General features: G+C 43.4%; 1 protein-coding gene across 6 annotated transcripts in view; it reads right to left on the reverse strand.

Moving 5' to 3' along the window:
- The window catches only part of Kaz1-ORFB, a 66,524-nt gene that overhangs the window by 16,123 nt on the left and 24,497 nt on the right, over positions 1-25,904 (reverse strand). Inside the window, exon 4 of one of the 6 annotated variants that reach the window (XM_071687286.1) lies at positions 16,954-17,085. The exons of 4 other annotated variants lie outside the window; for them this stretch is intronic. The gene's annotated coding sequence lies outside the window, so the exon portion shown is untranslated. Of the gene's footprint in view, positions 1-2,425; positions 2,652-16,953; positions 17,086-25,904 lie in introns of those variants that run through there. One more of the 6 variants, XM_071687324.1, reaches the window with a different exon arrangement.

The following is a 25,904-nucleotide window of genomic DNA, read 5'->3' on the forward strand; positions in this document are numbered from 1 at the left end:
ACTACTATTGTATCATAAAAGTACTATTCTTATACATATTCGCCATTTCCTGTGTCATCGAGGTAGCGTTCTAGTACAGGTGACCGAGCCTCAGAGGGAGAACTCCTCACTTGGCCCCCTTTTCTGTTCCTTCTCCCGCTTTTATCAGAAGGACTGCAAGATGGAAAAGAAAACTGATGCAGGTCCTGAGGCCGTCAGGAGTCACTCACAGTCCAGAGTCTCCAAGAGACGACGTGGGCTCTAGGAAGGGGTTGACATGCCTTCCCCAGGGAGGCATGTCAGAAAAGACAGCAACAGATGATAATCGCTACTGAAGTGATATCCATTCCGCACATTTTCTGTTATTTGTTCATCTACCGTATGAGTATTATCAAATTTCATTTCTCTTCTTCCTTCTGCCCCAAAAGGCCCAGGCTCAGGGGACTTTGTCTTGTTATCCGTCTCAGGGGACCTGCACTGCCCTCCTCCGTCACCTACTGGCACAAAGCGAGGCATCGTTTCCTCTCAAGTGGGAAGTGACACAGAAATCTCCTGAACCTTTACCTTTCAAAGCAGCGAGAGGTGGCGCAACGTGCAGTAAAACACATCACCTTATGTCCGACATACAACTAATTGTAAGGAGTTCATCAGCAAAGTTTTGATACAGTTTATGAGTTGTATATTTAATGGATGAAGCAGATATCGGACGTCGCGGCCCATTAACGGCATGACTGAAGCCTTTGCACGTATGTCTGATGCCGTTACCTGTCGTGTGTGTGCCGCGTCGCACCAACACCCTCACGCACCTCGCATTCATCTCATTTCCTCCCAACACTGTTGACAGACGTCTCAATGTTGCAATTAACAGTCATTTCATCATGCGAGTGTACAACCCCTTCCCCCTACTGTTCATAGTGACTATCTCCCTCCCATATTATACGCAGTGACTATCTTCCTTCCCATATTGTACATAGAAAGCATCTCCCTCCCCATACAGTATACAGAGAAGATTTCCCTCCCCATAATATGCATAGTATAAAACTCCCTCCCCATACAGTATACAATGAACATCTTCGCCATATATTACATAAAAAAACTCCTTCCAAATACTATATATAGTGAACACCTCCCTCGCCATATTGTACATAAGATTATAACTCCCTTCCCATACTATATTCAGTGAACATCATCTCCATCCCGTAGAACTCCTTCTCAAAACTGTACATACGGCAAAACTCCCTCCGCGTACTGTACATCGTGAACATCTCTCTTCCCATAATGTACATATTGTAAAGCTTCCTCCCAATTCTATTCACAGTGTAACATTCCCTCTTTATACTACATATAGTGTAAAGCTCCCCGCCCAAACTGTACAAATTTCATATGTGTTGTGTATGTAGGTAATTGTCCATATTTGGTGTAATTTCTCTGCATATTTTCAGACTAAGACTGCGTGTGCTTCTATGAGGTGCTGACAGTTATCATACACACACACTATATTATCAATAGTTTCACTTTCCTATCATAGCAACGCGTGTTTACTTAATTTCACACACCACAGTGTTCAGCTGTCACGGATCCACCAGGTTCACACACCCTCTACCACTCCCTAGTCTCATGCTCTGTACATGCACCATCCTCCCACTCATCGCCCTGCTATACACCTTGCCAGGTATTCACGCAATCCTCCAGTCTTCAGGGACATGACCCTGGGCCATGCAAACATCGAGCAGCCCGGCTAACCATCTACTGTCGCCAGCTTTCTTAAGACATCCAACTGTGACCCCATCCATCCTTAACTGAATATGGCATTTACCACTGACCTTGCCTCGTAACCACGCTTGTTAACGTCTTATCGCACCACACTTCATATACACTGCTCCACCTCCACGGTTGTTAACACCTATTGTCACACCTCCACACCACAGTTAACAGCTGTTACCTTACATCCATAGCACATTTAAAACTTATCTCACCTTTACACCACAGTTAACTCCTGTTATCTAGGCTCTACACTACAGTTAACACCTGTTATCTTACCTTCGCACCAGAATCAACACCTGTTATCACACCTTCACACCACACTTACCGCCTGTTATCTCACCTTCACATCACATGTTATCACCTATTATCTCACTTCCACACCATAAATAACACTTGTTAAAACATCATATCATAGTGAACTCCTGTTGTCTCGCCTCTCCGGCACAGTTAACACCCGTGATATCATTCCACACCACATTTAACACTATCAAATCAAAGCATCACAGATAACAAGTTAGTCCATCATAAGGTACGTAACATCTGTTATCTATTCCCAGTCAGCACTACAGTTATCATCTAGAGTCGTCATGTCATCTCACTACCACAACGCTGCCAGTTATGATCACGTGCTATCTTTGCTTCATACGTAATCACCCACGTTACCGCCTGTACACTCGGTCACCTCTTGTTATCTTTCCCTGTGCACTGTAGTTAACATTGGACACCGCTGGCTCTGTGCCTCCCTACTGCCCCATTCACTCGCCACCTCCTCCGTCCGCCACGCCGTCGTCAAGCGCTTGTAACTCAGAGGACACAGCAGAGGCAGCAACACCAACAGGAGCAACAGCAGCGGGGACTGCGGGACTGCTGGTGACGTTCCTGGCCTCGAGCAGCGAGGCAAGACTCGGTCGCCGCGCCGCTGCCAAGCTGTGGTCGCGGGTTGTAGGGAACAGGTGGGTAACGGTGAGGCGGGCCACACACACACACACACACACACACACACACACACACACAATGTCGGCCACTCCCTCCTCCCACCACACTAACCACTGACTCCCTTCTCCATTACTCCCTTCTGTTAGGCTAGACACTGCAAGATTTCAGGGTCACACAACTATACATCGTCAGTTCAGACACCTATACATCGTCAGTTCACACACCTATGCATCGTCAGTTCAGACACCTATACATCGTCAGTTCACACACCTATACATCGTCAGTTCAGACACCTATACATCGTCAGTTCAGACACCTATACACAGTCAGTTAAGACACCCATACACCGTCAGTTTAGTGTTCTTCAGTGAGGTCTATACATTATGGATATTGCATACGAGGCAAGATATGCAACAGTGGTGCTCAGGTTGCAATGACTGGCGCGACCTGATTGTCACCGAGTGGTACCACGTGTCATGAGAGAGAGAGAGAGAGAGAGAGAGAGAGAGAGAGAGAGAGAGAGAGAGAGAGAGAGAGAGAGAGAGAGAGTGGAGAACTCTCCTTCAGTCTTTTCTGACAGTAAGGTCTATAATGGTCATGTACAATTAAAGTATAACGATATCTTTTACAGTTAAGCACTTCCAATACTAATACTGTACGATTTCCTTGTCTCTCAATTTACAAATAAGTTTACAGAGGCAATCAATTTTCAGTAACTTTCACAGAAATTCACACACGTTTCACTAGCTGCAGGACCACATGAGTCTTACGACAACCACACTTCCTTGGTTTACTGAGCACGACCTCTACGACCCTTGAGCACGACGGGACGACCCTAAGGCATGTTGGCGTGAGTTTTCACTTGACCTTTCAGTTAAGGTTCAGGTCAAAGGTCATATTGTCATATGCTTTGCTTAACGTGTCAATATGACAGGTTTGAATGAATTGTTCTTTTTCAAATCTAACTTAAATGTAGGCCATTTTCACAGTCCCTAAATTTAGGTTGATAATGTTTCAAAACTGTGCAGAGTAGACAAAAAATGTCACAGGAAATAGACAAAAATCATGTCACTACTAACAGGTAAAGAAATAACACACACACACACACACACACACACACACACACACACACACACACACACACACACACACACACACACACACATTCATTATTTATCTATTTATTATACTTTGTCACTGTCTCCCGCGTTAGCGAAGGAGCGCAAGGAAACAGACGAAAGAATGGTCCAACCCTCCCACATACACATGTATATACATACACGTCCACACACGCACATACAAACCTATACATTTCAACGTATACATATATATATATATACATACACAGACATATACATATATACACATGTACGAAATTCATACTTGCTGCCTTTAATCATTTTCGTCGCCACCCCGCCACACATGAAATGACCCCCTCCCTCGCACGCGCGCGAGATAGCGCTAGGAAAAGATAACAAAGGCCACATTTGTTCACACTCACTCTGTGTCCGTCATGTTTAATGCACCGAAACCACTGCTCCCTTTCCACATCCAGGCCCCACAAAACTTTCCATGGTTTACCCCCGACGCTTCACATGCCTGGTTCAATCCATTGACAGCACGTCGACCCCGGTACACCACATCGTTCCAATTCTCTCTTTTCCTTGCACACCTTTCACCCTCCTGTATGTTCAGGCCCATCTCGCTCAAAATCTTTTTCACTCCATCCTCTCACCTCCAATTTGGTCTCCCACTTCTAGTTCCCTCCACCTCTGACACATGTACCCTCTTTGTCAATTTTTCCTCACTCATTCTGTCTATGTGACCAAACCATTTCAATAACCCTCTTCTGCTCTCTCAACCACACTCTTTTTATTACCACACATCTCTCGTACCCTTTCACTGATTACTCGATCAAACCATATCACACCACATATTGTCCTCAAACATTTCATTTCCAACACATCCACCCTCCTCCACAGAATCCTATCTATAGTCCACTCCTTGTAACCATATAACATTGTTGGAACCACTATTCTTTCAAACATACCGATTTCTGCTTTCCGAGATAATGTTCTCGACTTCCACACAATCTTCAGCGCTACCAGAACCTTCACCCCCTCCCCCACCCTGTGACTCACTTCCGCTTCCATGGTTCCATCCGCTGCCAGATCCACTCCCAGATATCTAAAACACCACTTCCTCCAGTTTTTCTCATTCAAACTTACCTCCCAATTGACTTGTCCCTCAACCCTACTATACCTAAAAACCTTGTTCTTATTCACATTTACTCTCAGCTTTCTTCTTTTACACACTTTACCAAACTCAGTCACCAGCTTCTGCAGTTTCTCACCCGAGTCAACCACCAGCGCTGTATCATCAGCGAACAACAACTGACTCACTTCCCAAGCTCTCTCATACACAACAGACTGCATATTTGTCCTCTCTCCAAAACTCTTGCATTCGCCTCCCTAACAACCCCATCTATTAACAAATTAAACAACCATGAAGACATCACGCACCCCTGCCGCAAACCGACATTCACTGAGAACCAATCACTTTCCTCTCTTCCTACTCGCACACATGCATTACATCCTCGATAAAAACTTTTCACTGCTTCTAACAACTTGCCTCCCAAACCATATACTCTTGATACCTTCCTCAGAGCATCTCTATCATATGCCTTCTCCAGATCCATAAATGCTACATACAAATCTGTATGCTTTTCTAAGTATTTCTCACATACATTCATCAAAGCAAACACCTGATCCACACACATTGTACTACTTCTGAAACCACACTGCTCTTCTCCAATCTAATGCTCTGTACATGCCTTCACCCTCTTAATCAATACCCTCCCATATAATTTCCCAGGAATACTCAACAAACTTATACCTCTGTAATTTGAGCACTCACCTTTATCCGCTTTACCTTTGTACAATGGCACTATGCATGAATTCCGCCAATCCTCAGGCACCTCGCCATGAGTCATACATACATTAAATATCCTTACCAACCAGTCAACAGCACAGTCACCCCCTTTTTTGATAAATTCCACTGCAATACCATCTAAACCGGCTGCCTTGCCGGCTTTCATCTTCCGCAAAGCTTTTACTACCTCTTCTCTGTTTACCAAATCATTTTCCCTAACCCTCTCACTTTGCACACCACCTCGACCAAAACACCCTATATCTGCTACTCTATCATCAAACACATTCAACAAGCCTTCAAAATACTCACTCCATCTCCTTCTCACGTCACCACTCCTTGTTATCACCTCCCCATTAGCCCCCTTCACTGATGTTCCCATTTGTTCCCTTGTCTTACGCACTTTATTTACCTCCTTCCAAAACATCTTTTTATTCTCCCTAAAATTTAAAGATACTCTCTCACCCCAACTCTCAACTCTTTTCTGAAAACCTCTACAAATCTTCACCTTTGCCTCCACAAGATAGTGATCAGACAACCCTCCAGCTGCCCCTCTCAGCACATTAATATCCGAAAGTCTCTTTCTAATACGCCTATCAATTAACACTTAATCCAGTGATGCCCTCTGGCCATCTCTCCTACTTACATACGTATACTAATGTATATCTCTCTTTTTCAACCAGGTATTCCCAATCACCAGTCTTTTTTCAGTACACAAATCTACAACCTCTTCACCATTTCCATTTACAACACTGACCACCCCATGTACACCAATTATATCCTCAGCTGCCACGTTACTTACCTTCGCATTCAAATCACCCATCACTATAACCCGGTCTCGTGCATCAAAGCTGCTAACAAACTCACTCAGTTACTCCCAGAACACTTGCCTGTCATGATCTTTCTTCTCATGCCCAGGTGCATATGCCCCCAAAATCATCCATCTCTCGCCATCAACTTTCAGTCTTGCCCAAATCAATCTAGAATATATTTTCTTACACTGTTTCACATACCCCCACAACTGCTTCGGGAGTAGTGCCACTTCTTCCTTAGGTCTTGTCCTCTTACTAACCCCTGACTGTATTCCTAAGACATTTCCAAACCACTCTTCCCAATTACCCTTGAGCTTCGTTTCAATCAGAGCCAAAACATACAGGTTTCTTTCCTCAAACATATTACCTATCTCTCCTTTCTACTCATCTTGGTTACATCCACACACATTCAGACATCCCAATCTAAGCCTTCGAGAGGGATGAGCATTCCCCGCTCGTTTCCTGTTTCTCTTTTTATAGTGATGGGTGATTTGAATGCAAAGGTGAGCAATGTGGCAGTTGAGGGAATAATTGGTGTCCATAGGGTGTTCAGTGTTGTAAATGGAAATGGTGAAGAGCTTGTAGATTTATGTGCTGAATAAGGACTGGTGATTAGGAATACCTGTTTTGAAAAGAGAGATATACATAAGTATACGTATGTAAGTAGGAGAGATGGCCAGAGAGCGTTATTGGATTACGTGTTAATTGATGGGCGTGAGAAAGAGAGACTTTTGGATGTTAATGTGCTGAGAGGTGCAACTGGAGGGATGTCTGATCATTATCTTGTGGAGGCGAAGGTGAAGATTTGTAGAGGTTTTCAGAAAAGAGTTGAGAATGTTATGGTGAAGAGAGTGGTGAGAGTAAGTGAGCTTGGAAAGGAAACTTGTGTGAGAAAGTACCATGAGAGATTGAGTGAAGAATGGCAAAAGGTGAGAGCAAATGACGTAAGGGGAGTGGGGGAGGAATAGGATGCGTTTAGGGAAGCAGTGATGGCTTGTGCAAAAGATGCTTGTGGCATGAGAAACGTGGGAGGTGGACAGATTAGAAAGGGTAGTGAGTGGTGGTATGAAGAAGTAAGATTGTTAGTGAAAGAGAAGAGAGAGGCATTTGGACGATTTTTGCAGGGAAGTAGTGCAAATGATTTGGAGATGTAAAAAGAAAGCGGCAGGTCAAGAGAAAGGTGCAAGAGGTGAAAAAGAGGGCAAATGAGAGTTGGGGTGATTGTTAGTGAGCTTGGAAAGGAGACTTGTGTCAAGAAGTACCAGGAGAGATTGAGTGAAGAATGGCAAAAGAGAGCAAATGATGTAAGAGGAGTGGGGGAGGAATGAGATGTATTTAAGGAAACAGTGATGGGTTGCACAAAAGATACATGTCGCATGAGAAAGGTGGGAGGTGGACAGATTACAAAGGGTAGTGAGTGGTGGTATGAAAATGTAAGATTGTTAGTCAAGGAGGAGAGAGATTGCAGGGAAGTGGTGCAAATGACTGGGAGATGTATAAAAGAAAGCGGCAGAAGATCAAGAGAAAGGTGCAATAGGTGAAAAAGAGGGCAAATGAGAGTTGGGGTGAGAGTAAGTGAGCATTGAAATGAGACTCGTGTGAGGAAGTACCAGGAGAGATTGAGTGAAGAATGGCAAAAGGTGAGAGCAAATGACGTAAGGGGAGTGGAGGAGGAATGGAATGTATTTTGGGAAGCAGTGATGGCTTGCGCAAAACATCCATGTGGCATGAGAAAGGTGGGAGGTGGACAAATCAGAATGGGTAGTAAGTGGTGATATGAAGAAGTAAGATTGTTGGTGAAAGAGAAGAGAGAGGCATTTGGACGATTGTTGCAGGAAAGTAGTGCAAATGACTGGGAAATGTATAAAAGAAAGCGGCAGAAGGTCAAGAGAAAGGTGCAAGAGGTGAAAAAGAGGGTAAATGAGAGTTGGGGTGAGAGAGTATCATCAAATTTTAGGGAGAATAAAAAAAAGTTTTGGAAAGAGATAAATAAAGTGCGTAAGACAAGAGAGGAAATGGGAACATCGGTGAAGGAGGCTAATGCGGAGGTAATAGCAAGTAGTGGTGAAGTGAGGAGATGGAGTATTTTGAAGGTTTGGTGAATGTGTTTGATGATAAGGTGGCAGATATAGGGTGCTTCAGTCGAGGTGGTTTGCGAAGAGAGAGGGTTAGGGAGAATGTTTTGGTAAACAGAGAAGACGTAGTGAAAACCTTGTAGAAGATGAAAGCCGGCAAAGGGGCGGGTTTGGATGCTATCGCTGTGGAATTTATCAAAAAAGGGGGTGACTGTGTTGTTGACTGGTTGGCAAGGATATTCAATGTATGTATGGTTCATGGTGAAGTGCCTGAGCATTGGAGGAATGCATACATAGTGTCAGTGTACAAAGGTAAAGGGGATAAAGGTGAATGTTCAAAATACAAAGGTATAAGTTTGTTGAGTATTCCTGGCAAATCAAATGGGAGGGTATTGATTGAGAGGGCGATGGCATGTACAGAGCATCAGATTAGGGAAGAGCAGTGTGGTTTCAGAAGCGGTAGAGGATGTGTGGATCAGGTGTTTGCTTTGAAGAATGTATGTGAGGAATACTTAGAAAAGCAAATGGATTTGTATGTAGCATTTATTGATCTGGAAAAGGCATATGATAGGGTGGATAGAGATGCTTTGTGGAAGGTTTTGAGACTATATGGTGTCGGAGCTAAGTTGCTAGAAGCAGTATTTTTTTTTTTTTTTACCAAGGATGTAAGGCATGTGTACAAGTAGGAAGAGAGGAAAGTGATTAGTACCCAGTGAATGTTGGTTTGCGGCAGGGTTGCGTGATGTCTCCATGGTTGTTTAATATGTTTATGGATGGGGTGGTTAGGGAGATGAATGCAAGAGTTTTGGAGAAAGGGGCAAGTATGCAGTCTTTTCTGGATGAGAGGGCTTGGAAAGTGAGTCAGTTGTTCGCCGATGATACAGCGCTTGTGGCTGATTCGGGTGAGATACTGCTTAACTTGGTAACTGAGTTTGGTAAAGTGTGTGAAAGAAGAAAGCTGAGAGTGAATGTGAATAAGGGCAAGGTTATTAGGCTGTAGGGTTGAGGGACAAGTTAATTGGGAGGTAAGTCTAAGAGGAGAAAAACTGGAGGAAGTGAAGTGTTTTAGATATCTGGGAGTGGACTTAGCAGCGGATGGAACCATCGAAGCGGGGAGTGCTCATCCTCCTCGAAGGCTCAGATTGGGGTGTCTAAATGTGTGTGGATGTAACCAAGATGAAAAAAAAGGAGAGACAGGTTGTATGTTTGAGGAAACGAACCTGGATGTTTTGGCTTTGAGTGAAACGAAGCTCATGAGTAAAGGGGAAGAGTGGTTTGGGAAGGTCTTGGGAGTAAAGTCAGGGGTTAGTGAGAGGATAAGAGCAAGGGAAGGAGTAGTACTACTCCTGAAACAGGAGTGGTGGGAGTATGTGATAGAGTGTAAGAAAGTAAACTCTAGATTGATATGGGTAAAACTGAAAGCGGATGGAGAGAGATGGGTGATTATTGGTGCATAAGCACCTGGGCATGAGAAGAAAGATCATGAGAGGCAAGTCTTTTGATAGCAGCTGAGTGAGTGTGTTAGTAGTTTTGATGCACGAGACCGGGTTATAGAGATGGGTGATTTGAATGCAAAGGTGAGCAATGTGGCAGTTGAGGGAATAATTGGTGTACATAGGGTGTTCAGTGTTGTAAATGGAAATGGTGAAGAGCTTGTAGATTCATGTGCTAAATAAGGACTGGTGATTGGGAATACCTGGTTTAAAAAGAGAGATATACATAAGTGTACGTATGTATGTAAGAGAGATGGCCAGATAGCGTTATTGGATTACGTGTTAATTGATGGGCGCGCGAAAGAGAGACTTTTGGATGTTAATGTGCTGAGAGGTGCAACTGGAGGGATGTCTGATCATTATCTTGTGGAGGAGAAGGTGAAGATTTGTAGAGGTTTTCAGAAAAGAAGAGAGAATGTTGTGGTGAAGAGAGTGGTGAGAATAAGTGAGCTTGGAAAGGAGACTTGTGTAAGGAAGTACCAGGAGAGACTGAGTACAGAATGGAAAGAGGTGAGAACAAAGGACGTAAGGGGAGTGGGGGAGGAATAGGATGTATTTCGGGAAGCAGTGATGGCTTGCGCAAATGATGCTTGTGGCATGAGAAGCGTGGGAGGTAGGGAGATTAGAACGGGAAGTGAATGGTGAAATGAAGAAGTAAGATTGCTAGTGAAAGAGAAGAGAGAGGCATTTGGACGATTTTCGCAAGAAAATAGTGCAAATGACTGGGAGATGTATAAAAGAAAGAGGCAGGAGGTCAAGAGAAAGGTGCAAGAGGTGAAAAAGAGGGCAAATGAGAGTTGGGGTGAGAGGGTATCATTAAATTTTAGGGAGAATAAAAAGATGTTTTGGAAGGAGGTAAATAAAGTGCGTAAGACAATGGAACAAATAGGAACATCATTGAAGGGTGCTAATGGGGAGATGATGATAAATAGTGGTGATGTGAGGAGGAGATGGAGTGAGTATTTTGAAGGTCTGTTGAATGTGTTTGATGATAGAGTGGCAGATATAGGGTGTTCTGGTCGAGGTGGTGTGCAAAGTGAGAGGGTTAGGAAGAATGATTTGGTAAACAGAGAAGAAGTAGTAAAAGCTTTGCGGAAGATGAAAGCCGGCAAGGCACCGGGTTTGGATGGTATTGCAGTGGAATTTATTAAAAAAGGGGGTGACTGTACTGTTGACTGGTTGGTAAGGTTATTTAATGTATGTATGACTCATGGTGAGGTGCCTGAGGATTGGCGGAATGCTTGCATAGTGCCATTGTACAAAGGCAAAGGGGATAAAAGTGAGTGCTCAAATTACAGAAGTATAAGTTTGTTGAGTATTCCTGGAAAATCATGTGGGAGGGTACTGATTGAGAGGGTGAAGGCATGTACAGAGCATCAGATAGGTGAAGAGCAGTGTGGTTTCAGAAGTGGTGGAGGATGTGTGGATCAGGTGCTTTGAAAAATGTTTGTGAGAAATACTTAGAAAAGTGAATGGATTTGTATGTAGCATTTATGGATCTGGAGAAGGCATATGATAGAGCTGATAGAGATGCTCTGTGGAAGGTATTAAAAATATATGGTGTGGGAGGCAAGTTGCTAGAAGCAGTGAAAAGTTTTTATCGAGGATGTAAGGCATGTGTACTTGTAGGAAGAGAGGAAAGTAACTGGTTTTCAGTGAATGTTGGTTTGCGGCAGGAGTGCGTGATGTCTCCATGGTTGTTTAATTTGTTTATGGATGGGGTTGTTAGGGAGGTGAATGCAAGAGTTTTGGAAAGAGGGGCAAGTATGCAGTCTGTTGTGGATGAGAGAACTTGGGAAGTGAGTCGGTTGTTGTTCGCTGATGATACTGCGCTGGTGGCTGTTTCGGGTGAGAAACTGCAGAAGCTGGTGACTGAGTTTGGTAAAGTGTGTGAAAGAAGAAAGCTGAGAGCTAATGTGAATAAGAGCAAGGTTATTAGGTACAGTAGGGTTGAGGGTCAAGTCTATTGGGAGGTAAGTTTGAATGGAGAAAAACTGGAGAAAGTGAAGTGTTTTAGATATCTGGGATTGGATCTGGCAGCGGATGGAACCATGGAAGCGGAAGTGAATCATAGGGTGGGGGAGGGGGCGAAACTTCTGGGACTGTTGAAGAATGCTTGGAAGTCGAGAACGTTATCTTAGAAAGCAAAAATGGGTATGTTTGAAGGAATAGTGGTTCCAACAATGTTGTATGGTTGCGAGGCGTGGGCTATAGATAGAGTTGTGCGGAGGAGGGTGGATGTGCTGGAAATGAGATGTTTGAGGACAATATGTGGTGTGAGGTGGTTTGATCGAGTAAGTAATGAAAGGGTAAGAGACATCTGTGGTACTAAAACGAGTTTGGTTGAGAGAGCAGAAGAGGGTGTTTTGAAATGGTTTGGTCACATCGAGAGAATGAGTGAGGAAAGATTGACAAAGAGGATATATGTGTCAGAGGTGGAGGGAACGAGGAGAAGTGGGAGACCAAATTGGAGGTGGAAAGATGGAGTGAAAAAGATTTTGAGTGATCGGGGCCTGAACATGCAGAAGAGTGAAAGGCGTGCAAGGAATAGAGTGAATTGGAACGACGTGGTATACCGGGGTCGACGTCCTGTCAATGGATTGAACCAGGACATATGAAGCGTCTGGGGTAAACAATGGATGTAGAAAAGCTGTAGTTTCGGTGCATTATACATGACGGGTAGAGACTGAGTGTGAACGAATGTGGCCTTTGTTGTCTTTTCTTAGCGCTACCTCGCGCACATGCGGGGGAGGGGGTTGTTATTTCATATGTGGCGTGGTGGCGACGGGAATGAATAAGGCCAGACAGCATGAATCATGTACCTCTGTATATATGTATATGTATGTGTGTGTAAATATATATATATGTAAACGTTGAGATGTATAGGTATGTATATGTACGTGTGTGGACGTGTATGCATATAAATGTGTATGTGGGTGGGTTGGGCCATTCTTTCGTCTGTTTCCTTGCGCTACCTCGCTAACGCGGGACAGCGACAAAGTATAATGAAATATAGATATATGTATATACTTGGACGACCTATATGCCCCCACAAAAGCTATATAGAATTTTCTAGCTTTAACCTGAATATAAGTGTCAATGTGACTCTACTTTGACGACTCGTAGGTTATGCAAGTTCAATATAATCGTCTGGTATTAGCTAGAATAAATGTCCAAAAGGGACGCTTTAGTTTGGCGTCGTTGGTTAGTTCCTCGACAGCCTACTTCGACTAATTTGTTGACACATTTTGGCCTCCTGCTTTACACACTGCTAAGTGAAGAAATACACGTAACTCACTATCGACAGCCGTCGGTGGTTCAGTCTCTGATACACGTTGGAAGCCTGCTTCACCATACATTACTTTGACGAACCCAAAAAGAAAACTCTGCTTACTCTCCAACTTCTTCGATGGCATCTGGTCTTACACACGTTGGAGCTTAAACCACGACGCACTACTTCGTCTGATTCCTTTACACCGACGTGTGTCATGGAGCGAACAACCTTTTCTGGCCAACAGGCTGGAAACCTTCATTGCATGTCATCCTATGTCTCGGAGAAACATAAAAGAATGCCGTTTCGATTAGGCTAGGCATTATCCATATCACGTATTAACATTAGGTTCAATACAACTCTGGATAAGGTACCTCTGATAGATTTTCTTTGGAACAAATTCATAGAAATAATATTCCTGTATATAATCGCGTCATAGAGAAAGTATATCTTTTAACACTCATACGTAAAACCATGCATAACTTCTACATAAACTATAGAAAATAAAACTAGTTAGATTGTCTATAAAGCATCACGAAAATTAAAGTACAATAAAGATATGGTGATAGATAATGTGGAAACAATCACTTGGGTACTGGGTCACCAGGTTTTCGTTCAGTGATTCAACACGAGCGTCAAAACATGTATGTCTGTAATTTCAACGAAAAATCCGTCACGATTCATCCGCCAACCTCAGTGTGGCGTCTGTGAATTTTCGCTTCCACTAGCTGCCTTTTGTGACGAACGACTCATCTCCACGGCACCAAGAAATGAATGTTTACAGTTGTCTGCTGTCTGCCCAATGGAGATGATTTAGAGATGTCAGCTAATGTTTTCATACCGTTATGTAAACAAATTTCACAACATTACACTCAGGTAAAGCTGGGTAGCAATGCTTTTGTAAAACTAATCTTAACTTCTTAAGTTTGAAGATAATGTATTTGGGAAGCGTAACACTACCAGATTATCAGTGATGACATATAGTTATCAAAAACGGCCACTAGCGACGTCTTTTACCGATAAGCTAGTAACTTGGAAACGAAAACCTGTATGGAGACGGTTAGGGTAAACTTAATTACTTGCATGTCATACATCATACAAAATGTGCTTGATGAATGTTTAGAGTAAACCTAAATAACTTGCAGGTGATAATTCGTAGAAAACGTGCTTCATGAAATTGTTACAAGTAGAATCCGTGTCCAAATGCGGAGACCAGTGGACTCCGTCTCCGGACGCGGAGGCCAGTGGACCCCGTACCGGACGCAGAGACCGCTAGACTCCGTTTCATGAAGGTGGAGGCTAGCGGACCCCGTCTTCAGATGTGGAGGCCAGTAGACTCCGTCTTTAGACATGGAGGCCAGTAGGCGACTTCTCAAGACATGGATGCCAGTAGACCCTGTCTCAAGACTTGGAAGTCAGTGGACCTCGTCTCTACACATGGAGGCCAGTGAACCAAGTCTCCAGACGTGGAGGCCACCGTATCCCCATCTCTAGACGTGGAGGCCGGTACCCCACCTCCAGATATTGAGGCCAGAGGACCCAAACTTCCGACGTGGAGGCCATTGAACCCCAACTCCAGACGTAAAGGCCAGTCGACCCCAACTCCGGACGTGGAAGCTAATTCACTTCATCTCCAGGCGTGCAGGCCAGTTTTAGAGGACAGTGGAGTCCATCTCCAGACATCGTGTCTAGTTGACTCCGTCTACAAATGGAAGAGGCAGTGGACTCTGTTTCCAGACGTGAAGGCCAGTGGAATCCTTCTCCAGACGTGGAGGCTAGTGCATTCCGTCTAAAGACATGAAGGCCAGTGGATTCCGTTTCAAGACATGGAGGCCAGTAGATCCTATCTCAAGACATGGAGGCCAATGAACTACGTTTCAAGAGATGGAGGCCATTAAACTCAATCTCAAGACATGGATGCCAGTGCACTCCGTCTCAAGACATGGAGGCCAGTTGATCCCGTCTTCAGACATAGAAGCCAGTGGACCCCATCTCCGAACATGGAAGCCGGTGGACCCCGTCTTCAGGCAAAGAGGCTATTGGATCCCGTCTCCAGACATGGAGACCAGTGGATCCCGTCTCCACCAATGAAGGCTAGTGCGCTCTGTTTCCAGACGTGGAGGTTAGTGCACTATGTCTCCATCCATGTAGGCGAATGCACTCTGTCGCCAGACGTGGAGGCGAGTGCACTACTTCACCAGACGTCTCTAGACGTGGAGGCCAGTGCACTCCGTCTCCAGATGTGGAGGTCAGCCATAAGATAAGTGCCAAAGTGAAGCTTCACCTTGAAGCCCCTTTGGCAGCGCCAAACGCCATTACGATCGCCTGGCGCAAGTCATAATAAAAGTACCATACGGAAGCTTTACTGTGAAACCCTTTTGGCCACGCCAAACGCCATTAGAATCATCTGGAGCAAGCTAGAAAGAAAGTCCTCAAGTGCAACTTTACTCTGAAACCTTTCTGGACGCGCTAGACTCCATTAAAATCGTCTGGCACCAGCCAGAATAAAAGTCCAAAGTGAACCATATTTTCAAACGCCTTTGGCAACGCCAAACGCCAATGAATCGGCTAGCACCAGCCAGAATAAAAGTCCCAGAGTGAAAGATTTCTTTGAAGCCCCTTTGGCCGCGCCAAACGCCATTACAACGGTCTGGCGTCAGCTGGAATTAAAGTCCCAAAGTGAAACTTTACTTTGAAGCCTTTTTGGCAACGCCAAACATCTTCAGAGTGGTGTGGCGCCAGCCAAAAGAAAAGTCCCAGAGTGAAGCTTTACTTTGAATTCCCTTTGGCCACGCTAAAACACCATTGGAATGGTCTGCCGGCAGCAAGAAGAAAAATCACAAAGTAAAGCTTTAGTTTGAAGCCCCTTTGGCTGCAATAAACGCCATTTGCATGGTCTGGCCCTAGCAAGAAAAAAGTGACAAGTAATTCTTTAATTTAAATCTTCTTTGGCAACAACAAACGCCATTAGAATGGTCTGGCGCCATCCAGAAGAAAAGTCCTAAAGTGAAGCTTTACCTTGAAGCCCCTTTATCCGCACCAATCTCCATTAGAATGGTCTGGCCCTAGGAAGAAGAAAAGTCCCAAGGTGAGACTTTAACTTGAAGCCCCTTCCCCCCTACCAAAAGCCATTAGCATGGTCTAGAGCTAGGTGAAGATTTACTTTGAAGCACCTTTGGCCGCGCCAATCGCCATTACAATCGTAATCGGCATGCATAATCAAAGCTCCAAACTGAAGCTCTGTTATGTAGCTTTTTTTCGTCGCGCCAAAGGCCATTTGAATTGTCTGGTGGCATCCAGAATTAATGTCCCAAATTTGAGCTTTACTTTGAGGCTCCTCGCCCGTGCCAAAGGCCATCAAAATGGTCTGGCGGTATCCAGAATGAGTCCCAAATTGAAGCCAACTTATCAGACCAGTTCAGTGACGGTTCTCTCTTCCTCCGGCAGCAGGAAGGAGTAAGCCAGTACAAAAGTGTCAGAGAGGAGCTTTAAGTTTGACGACCACTGGGTTCCGTAAAATCTGATTAAAATTGTGTGTCGTTAGCAATAAGAAAAATCCAAGACTGACGCATTAAGTTTGATGAATCGTGGCTCCAATTCAAAGGCATCTACCCCATGTTTACCTCTACCTACTCCATTAGGGTACTCCTACCCAGGACCCCATATAGAAAACACAGAATGGAGATATCACTTACGTTAACGAAATGATTATAGAGCTCCAGTGGAAGTATTAGTCAACGATGGGCAACTTCCTAATGAAGAACTGGAGATGACTATGGCTGTTCGATGAATCGAGTTTTGCTAATTTCTTCAGTTGTCGGGTCAGGCTGGGAAGGATAATAATTTTATTACTTTCCCTCCGTCACTAGATAAGTATGATATAATCTCTTGCCAAATTTATTTTAATTAATTTCATGGTACGGAATCTCCTTGTGAGTTCACCCCGCAATGAGATATGATTACCTCGCAAACGAGTGAGGACATAATGGTTTAAGTGTCGTCAACCTTAAACCACTCGAACAAGGGCACACACAAAATTGTTGCGACATTTGCAGATATCACCTAGAAAAAAAAAATGATAATAGAATTCAAGATCATGAAGCAACGAGAATTTGCCTCTACTGAAGCAATTTCTATCTTTTATAATTTTTTCCTAACGAAATCTATTATTTATCCATTGACACCTGAAGTTCAAGTATTGCACTACACCATTACGAGGAGAGATATTCCCGACACCAATCTTGAAAGATATTGACCATTAGATTATGAAAACTGGAAGAGAGACCTTTACACTCACTAAGCTATTTGGCGCCACTAATACTAAGCAAATCAAAGTCAACAGAAATGTGCGCATGCGTCACTTCAGGCCGAGCATGCGCAAGCGGTAAAAGTTTCTCTGAGCATGTGCAAGAGGTAAATTTTACTCTGAGCATGTGCATGGGGTGAATCTCAATCTGAGCGTGCGCAAGAGGTGAACCTTACTCTGAGCATGCGTTAAAGAAAAATTTTCGGCAACTTTAAGCTAAAGAGGCTTTCTTCAAGTATAAGGCTTACAATTAAGATCTAAAAAAGAAAAAAAAAAACATAAATCATAAGACTCCCCCAAGACATCACAAAAGACTGTGAAATACAGTAACTGGTGAAGTACTACAGGAAGAAATCCTCTTTTGCGCAAGCTTGGCCTCTAGTACAAGCTTGACCAAAGTTTTCCTTTACCGCATACTAAGAGGAAGTTTTACCTCTTGTGCATACTTACAGTAACTTTTACAAGGAATGGAAAGAACTGTGTTTGTTCAGCTTTTTGTTTCAAATGGTATGTAGAGGACTGGTACATATGTACTATACGTAATGATATGCGAGTATGCCGGAATGACAAAACTATGGGTGAAAAATTCTGAAAACACATTTAGCTTCTGCGCGCAAAAATGCATAAGAAACAGAATTTTTTTTCCATGTCATTGGAGTGGCTGACGCTTATGTCCAGGCCGCTGCTTTCAAATTGGCATCTCTTCACGATTATATTGACTAAAGCCTCTTAACAATGGCATTTTGTTCCAAAACTTGTTTAGACTACACTGGAAGGTTAGACAGAAGGGGGGGCACTAGCAACATTTTTTGGCAGTGAATTACACGTATCAGTGATTCCTTCAGTGAATGTATTGAATTACATCCCCATTTGTTGTTGTTGTTGATGATGATGATGTCACTGAGTTATCTCCCGTATCTTAACAGTCGCATGATTTTACTACATGTCATAAATTCAGTCAACACGACCGTGACATTTAGTGGAAGATCTCACGCAAGTGCCCTTTGTATAAGACGAAAGAAAAATCAACCAGAAATTGTTTTTAAGGTTTTTCCTAAGATTAAGGGGGGGGGGGGGCGATATTCATTTCATACAGTGATACGGCTTTAGATAAAGCATCATGGTAGAAAATTATTCAGATATGAGGATTATATAGGTTTGAAAGTGCTGATGGGTGATGATTCATTGATCATTAGAAAAAGTAATTAATAATCATTTATAGGAGACCAGTGGCAACTCGGCAAGACGTAGTAAATTAACTTTATAACATCCACAAAGGTTTTGGCAACTGTCTACTTTAACTTGGCAGTTGTGTGATCTGTAGAACTATTCATCAAACATATTCTTACATTCATAAAACCAGAGTCCCTCTTTGTTTCTTGCCAAGAATTTACAGATAACAGCTTGAAGGTTGAGGTAAGATTAAAATGTAAAAAGTAACTGACTTCTACAAAAGTATCTAGGCTAGGAACGTTAATTTATCTAAACAAGTACATAAGTTTCAGAGAGCGTAGTTCTCTTATGTAGAAGAAAAGTCCCAGTTGAAGCTTTAAGTTTAACGACCCGTGGGTCCAGCAAAATCCGATTAAAGTCGTCGTGCGTTAGCCAGAACAAAATTTAGGCAGAAGAAAGTTCCAGGGTGAAGCTTTAAGTGTGATGACCCGTGGCCCATTCAAAACCCGATTATAATGGTCTGGTGTGAGGCAGAAAAAAGAAAAGAAAAATTGTAAAGGAAAGTTTTAAGTCTGACGACCCGTGGACACTGTGAAATTCGATTAAAATCGTCCGGCATTGGCCAGAAGAAAATTTCCAAAGAGATGCTTTACTTTGACGACCTATGGGCCCCTCAAAAGCTTAACAAAATCGTCTTGCGTTCACTGAAATAAAAGTCCGAAAGTGAAGCTTTACACAGATAACCCTTGGAAGCAGCATATGCTGAATGAAATAGTATTGTGTGATCCAGAATGAAATCCAAAAAGTGAAGCTTACTCTGATGACATGTGAAGCCTGCTAAAGCTAAAAGATAAGTTTGACGTCGGCAAAAATTAAGATCACAAATTGAAGTTCTACTTCGATGATCCATGGAGTCCAAACTAGACACAAAAGAATTATCTGGCGTCGGCCAAAATAATACTTCTAAGGTGAAGCTTTTCTTTGATAAACATTGAAACCCACAAAAACAATGAAATCGTCTGGCATCAGGCGGAATAAATTTCCGAAAGTGAAGCTTTTCCTTGGTTTTCCGTGGAACCCTCAAAAGCTGAATGAAATCGTCTGGCTTCTGCCAGGATAAAGTTCTCAAAGTGAAGCTTTACTTTCATGACCCATGTAGCCCACACTAGTATTAACCAGAGGAAAATTCTCAAAGTTAAACTTTACTCGGACGACCTATTTGACCCACAAAACCTATATAAAATCGTCTTGCGTTAACCCAAATATAAGTCTCAATGTGAACCTTTACTTTGACGACCCATAGGCCATGCATTTTGAATATAATCGTCTGGCACAAGCTGGAAATGTCCTAAACTGACGCTTTAGTTTGGTGTCGTTGGCTCATTCCTCGAAAATCTTCTTTCACTAATTTGTTTATTCATTGCGGCTTCCTGCCTTACACGTCGGTAGCTTACACCACAACACACTACTTTGTCTAATTCATTTACGCCGACGTACGTCAGGAGCGAACAACCTGTTTGGGCCATTAGGCAGGAAGCCTTCATTGTATGTCACCCTAATATCTCGGAGAAGCCTAAACGTCTGCCGTTCGATTACGCTGGGCAATATATCTCGCAATAACATTACGGTCAACACAACAATGGATAAGGGACCTCTGATATATTTTTTTTTAAACAAATTTATAGAAATAGTATTTCTGTATATAACCACGATATAGAGAAAATATATCTTTTAACACTCATACATAGCTTCTACATAAACTATTGAAAATATAACCATTTAGTTAAATTTCCTATAAGCATCATGAAACTTAAAGTATGATTAAAGATATTGGGATAGATAATGCTGAAACAACTCACTTGGGTACTGGGTCACCAGGTTTCGTTCAGTGATTCAGAACGAGCGTCAAAACATGTCTCTATAATTTTAACGGAAAATTCGTCACGGTTCACCCAACATCCTCAGTGTGGCGTGTGTGAATTATGGCTTCCACTCACTGCCTCTTGTGACGAACGACGGTTATTCCCACGGCATCAAGAACTGAATGTTCACAGCTTTCAGCTATCCGCCAAATAGAGATGACTTAGGAATGTCAGCCAATGTTCTCATACTCACTAGTATGTTAACAGTTTTCACAACATTACATTTAGGTAACACTGGGTAAAAACGTGCTAAAACGGTATCAACAGATACATGGAAACGTGCGAAAGGCACCAGTGCTTTGCTAAAACTAATCTTAACTTCTTAAGTTTGAAGGGAATGTATTTGGAAGCGTAACCACCCTAGATTACCCGTGATGAAATATAGTTGTCAAATACTACCACTAATGCCATCTTACCGATGAGCTAGTAAACTGTAAATAAAAACATGTATGGAGATGGTTAGGGTAAACTTATCTAAACTGCTTGTCATACATCATGCAAAATGTACTTGATGAAGGGTTACAGTGAACCTAACTAACTTGCAGGTGATGATTATAGAAAATGTGCTTCATGAAATTGTTACAAGGAGACTCCGTGTCGAGACGCGGACGCTAGTGGACTCCGTCTCTAGACGCGGAAACCAGTGGACACAGTCTCTGAACGCGGAGGCCAGTGGACCCCGTCTCCAGACGTGGAGGAGAGGACATTAGACTCAGTCTTCAGACGTGGAGGCGAGTGGACTCCGTGTCCAGACGTGGAGGCCATTAGACTCCGTCTTCAGTCGTGGAGGCGAGTGGACAACTTCTCAAGACATAGAGGCCAGTGGACACCGTCTCTAGCGTCATCTAACATCTTCCAGAATAAAATCACCAAAAAAGAAATTTTACTTTGATACCTCAAAGAGCCCACAAAAGCCAAATAAAATCGTCAGGAGTCGGCAAGAATAAAGAATTACCAACTTGAAGCTCTACTTTAATGACCCGTGGAGCTCGTAAAAGCTGAATGAAATCGTTTAACGTCAATCAAGTAAAGTTCCCAAAGTGAAGCTTTACTTTGATACTTCTAGAAGCCAGGAAAATCTTAATAGAATCGTCAGGCTTCGGTCAAGAAAAATTCCCAAAGTGAAGCTTTGCTTTAATGATCAGTAGAGCTCACAAAAGTTGAATTGCATCGTTTGGCGGCGGTCAAGATAGAATTCCCAAGTTAGAACTTTACTTTCATGATCCTTAGAGTCCCAAAAAGAATCGTGTGGCCTCGGTCAAAGTAAAATTCCCCCCCTCCCCCCTTTTTTGTGACCTGTGAAACCTACAGAAGCTGAATAAATTCGTCTGCCATCAGCCAAAATAAAATTCCCAGTGAAACATTCCTTGGATGACGTGTGAAGCCCGAAAAATTCGAATAAAATTGTTTGACTTTCGTTCATGATAGAATTCCGAAAGTGATTCTTGGAGCCAATAAAAGCTAAATGAAATCGTCTGGCATCGGCCAAAATAAAGCTCCCAAAATGAAGCTTTAATTTGATGACCAGTGGACCCAGCAGAAGCTGAATGAAATAGCTTGTCGTCGACCAAAATATGATTCCCAAAGCGAAGCTTATTCTGATAACCCGTGAAGCCCGAGAGAAATGCAAAATATCGTTTGGCATTGGACAGAATGAAAATCGCAGTTTAAAGCTTTACTTTGATTACCTGTAGTGCCCTCAAAAACTGAATAAAATCGTCTGGCTTCGGCCAGAATAAAGTTCCCAAAGTGAAGGTTTACTTTGATGACCAATATTGCCCGCACAATTGTTAGCCAGGGGAAGACTCACAAAGTAAAACGTTACTTGGGCGACCTCTGTGCCCCACAAAAATTACATAAAATAGTCTAGCGTTAACTTGAATAAAAGTCTCAATAAAAAGCTTTATTTTGAAGAACCACAGGCCATGAGAGTTGAATATAATCGTCTGGCATTAGCTAGAACAAGTGTCCTACAGGGACGCTTTAGTTTGTCATCGTTGTTTCATTCCTCTATAATCCACTTTCGAGTGATTCATTTACACACATTGCGGCTTCCTGCCTTACACACTACAAAGTGGAAAAAAAAGCGTAACTCACTCTCGAATGCCGCCGGTGGCTCAGTCTCTGATACACGTCTGTAGCTTACTTCACCACACATTACTTCGACTAACTCAAAAAGAAAACTCTGCACACTCTCCAACAGTCTTCGATGGCATCGTCAATAACACACGTCGGTAGCTCACAACACGACACACTACTTCGTCTAATTCCTTTACACCGACGTGTGTCAGGGAACGAGCAACCTTTTTTGGTCATCGGGCAGGAAACCTTCATTGTATGTCACCGTAATATCTCGGAGAATCCTAAACGCCTGCCATTTCGATTATGCTGAGCAGGATTTATATCCCGTAATAACATTAGGGTCAATCTAACGCTGGATAAGGCACCCCTGATTGAATTTCTTTGAAACAAATTTATAGAAATGATATTTCTATATACAATCACGATATAGAGAAGACTTATCTTTTAACACTCATGCGTAAAAACTCGCATAGCTTCTACAGAAACTATAGGAAATATATCTATTCAGTCAATTTGTTTAAAAGCATCAGGAAGATCAAAGTTCAAATAAAGATATGGTGATAGATAATGCGGAAACAACTCATGTGGGTATTGGGTAACTAGGTTTCGTTCAATCATTCAGCTCGAGCGTCAAAACATGTCTGTCTATATTCTCAACAGAAAATCCGTCATGGTTCATCCGACATCCTCTGTGAGGCGTCTGTGAATTTTTGATTCCACTCGCTGCTTCTTCGGACGAACGACTGTTATCCCCACGGAACCAAGAACTGAATGTTTACAGTTTTCTGCTGTCCGCCAAATGGAGGTGATTTAGAAATGTCATTCAATGTTCTCATACTCACTAGTATGTAATCAGTTTTCACATTATACTTAAGAAAGACTGGGTAAAAGTGGGTTAAAACGGTATAAAGAGAGACACATGGACACCTGCGAAAGGCGCCAGTGCTTTAGTAAAAGTAATCTTAACATCTTAAGTTTGAAGGGAATGTATTTGGGAAGAGTAACTACCCCAGATTACTAGTGATGACATATAGCTGTTAAAGTCCGCCACAAGATCCATCTTACCGATAATCTAGCAACTTGTAAACGAATACCTGTGTGTCATACATCAATACAAAATGTGCTTGAAGAATGGTTAGAGTAAACCTAAATTGCAGGTGATGATTCATGAAATTGTTACAAGTAGACTCCGTGTCCAGACGCTGAGGCCGGCAGACTCTCCGTCTCCAGACGCGAAGGCCAGTAGACTCCGTCTTCAAACGTGGAGGACAGTGGACTACTTCTCAAGACATGGAGGCCAGAGGACCCTGCCTCAAGACCTGGAAGCCAGTGGTAACAGGTCTCCATACATGGAGGCCAGTGAACCCCGTCTCCAGACGTAGAGGCCAGTAGACCCAAACACCCGACGTGGAGGCTAGTGGACCCCAACTCCTGACGTGGAGGCCAGTAGACTCCATCTCCAGACGTAGAGGCTAATTCACTCCTTCTTCAGGCTTGGAGGATAGTGGATTCTGTGTCCTGACGTAGAGGTCAGGGGACTCGGTTTCCAGACGAGGAGGCCAGTCGACTCCGTCTATAAGCGAAGATGCCAGTGGACTCTTTTTAAGACGTGAAGGCTAGTGTATTCCGTCTCCAGACGTGGAGATCACTGCACTCTGCCTGAAGACTTGAATGGGAGTGGACTCCGTCTCAAGACATAAAGTCGGTTGGCTCCGTCTCAAGACATAACAACCAGTAGAATACGTCTCAAGACATAGATGCCAGTGGACTCCGTTTCAAGACATGGATCCTAGTGTATTCCGTCTCAAGGCATAGAGGCCAATAGGCTGCGTCTGAAGACATGGAGGCGATTGGACTCTATCTCAAGACATGGAAGCCAGTGGACTCCGTCTCCAAACATGGAGGCCAGTTGACCAATTCTCAAGACATGGAGGCCAATGGACCCCGTCTCCATACATGGAGGCTAGGTGAAAACTTCTTAAGACATGAAGGGAAGTGGACCCCATCTCCAGACATAGAAGCCAGTGAACCCCATCGCAAAACATGGAATCCAGAGAGCCCCGTGTCCACAAATGAATGCCAGTGCACTCTGTCTCCAGACGTGGAGGATAGTGCACAACGGTCTCTAGCCATAGAGGCGAATGCACTGTCTGCAGACTTGGAGGCGAGCGCACTATTTCACCAGACGTAGAGACAAGTGCACTGCGTGTCCAGACGTGGAGGTCAGTGCACTACGTCTCAAAACGTCGAGGTCAGCCATAAGAGAAGTCCCATGGTGAAGCCCCTTTGGCAGCGCCAAACGCCATTACAATCGTTTGGCACAAGCTAGAAGAGAAGTCACATAGGGAACCTTTTCTATGAAGCCCCTTCGGCGCGCCAAACGGCATTAGAATCATCTGGCTTACGCCAGAAGGAAAGTCCCAAAGTGCAGCTTTACTCTGAAGCCCCCCAGGACGCGCTAAACATCATTAGAATCGTCTGGCGCCAGTTAGAAGAAAAGTCCCAAAGTGGACCATATTTTCAATCCCCCTTGGCCGCGCTAAACGCCATTACAAGAAAAGTCCCAAAGTGGACCATATTTTCAATCCCCTTTGGCCGCGCTAAACGCCATTACAAGGAAAGCCCTAAAGTGAAGATTTACTTTGAACCGCCTCTGGAGGCGCCAAACCTCTTTAGAATGGTTTGACGCCAACCAAAACAGAAGTAAGGCTTTACTTTGAAGCCCCTTTGGCCGCACCAAACTCCATTTGAATGGTCTGGCGGTAGCTACAGGAACAATTCCAAAGTGAAGCTTCACTTTGAAGCCCCTTTAGCCGCATCAAACGCAATTAGAATGTCTGGTGCCAGCCAGAAGTCCCATAGAGAAACTTTACTTTGAAGCCCTTTTGGCAGCGCTAAACGACATTAGAATGGTCTGGCGCCAGCCAAAAGAAAAGTACAAAAGTGATGTTTTACTTTGAAGCACCTTTAGTAGAACCAAACGCCATTAAAATGTTCTGGTGCCAGGCAGAAGGAAAGTCCCAAAGTGAAACTTTACTTTGAAGCTCCTTTGCCTGTGCCAGACGCCATTAGAATGGTCTGGCACCAGGTAATAGAAAAATCCCAAAGTAAAGCATCATTTTGAAGCTCCTTTGGCCGCGCCAAACTCCATTAGAATGGTCTG

This window comes from Panulirus ornatus, chromosome 3 (genome assembly GCF_036320965.1).
Source record: "Panulirus ornatus isolate Po-2019 chromosome 3, ASM3632096v1, whole genome shotgun sequence".
NCBI classification, from domain to species: Eukaryota; Metazoa; Arthropoda; class Malacostraca; order Decapoda; family Palinuridae; genus Panulirus; species Panulirus ornatus.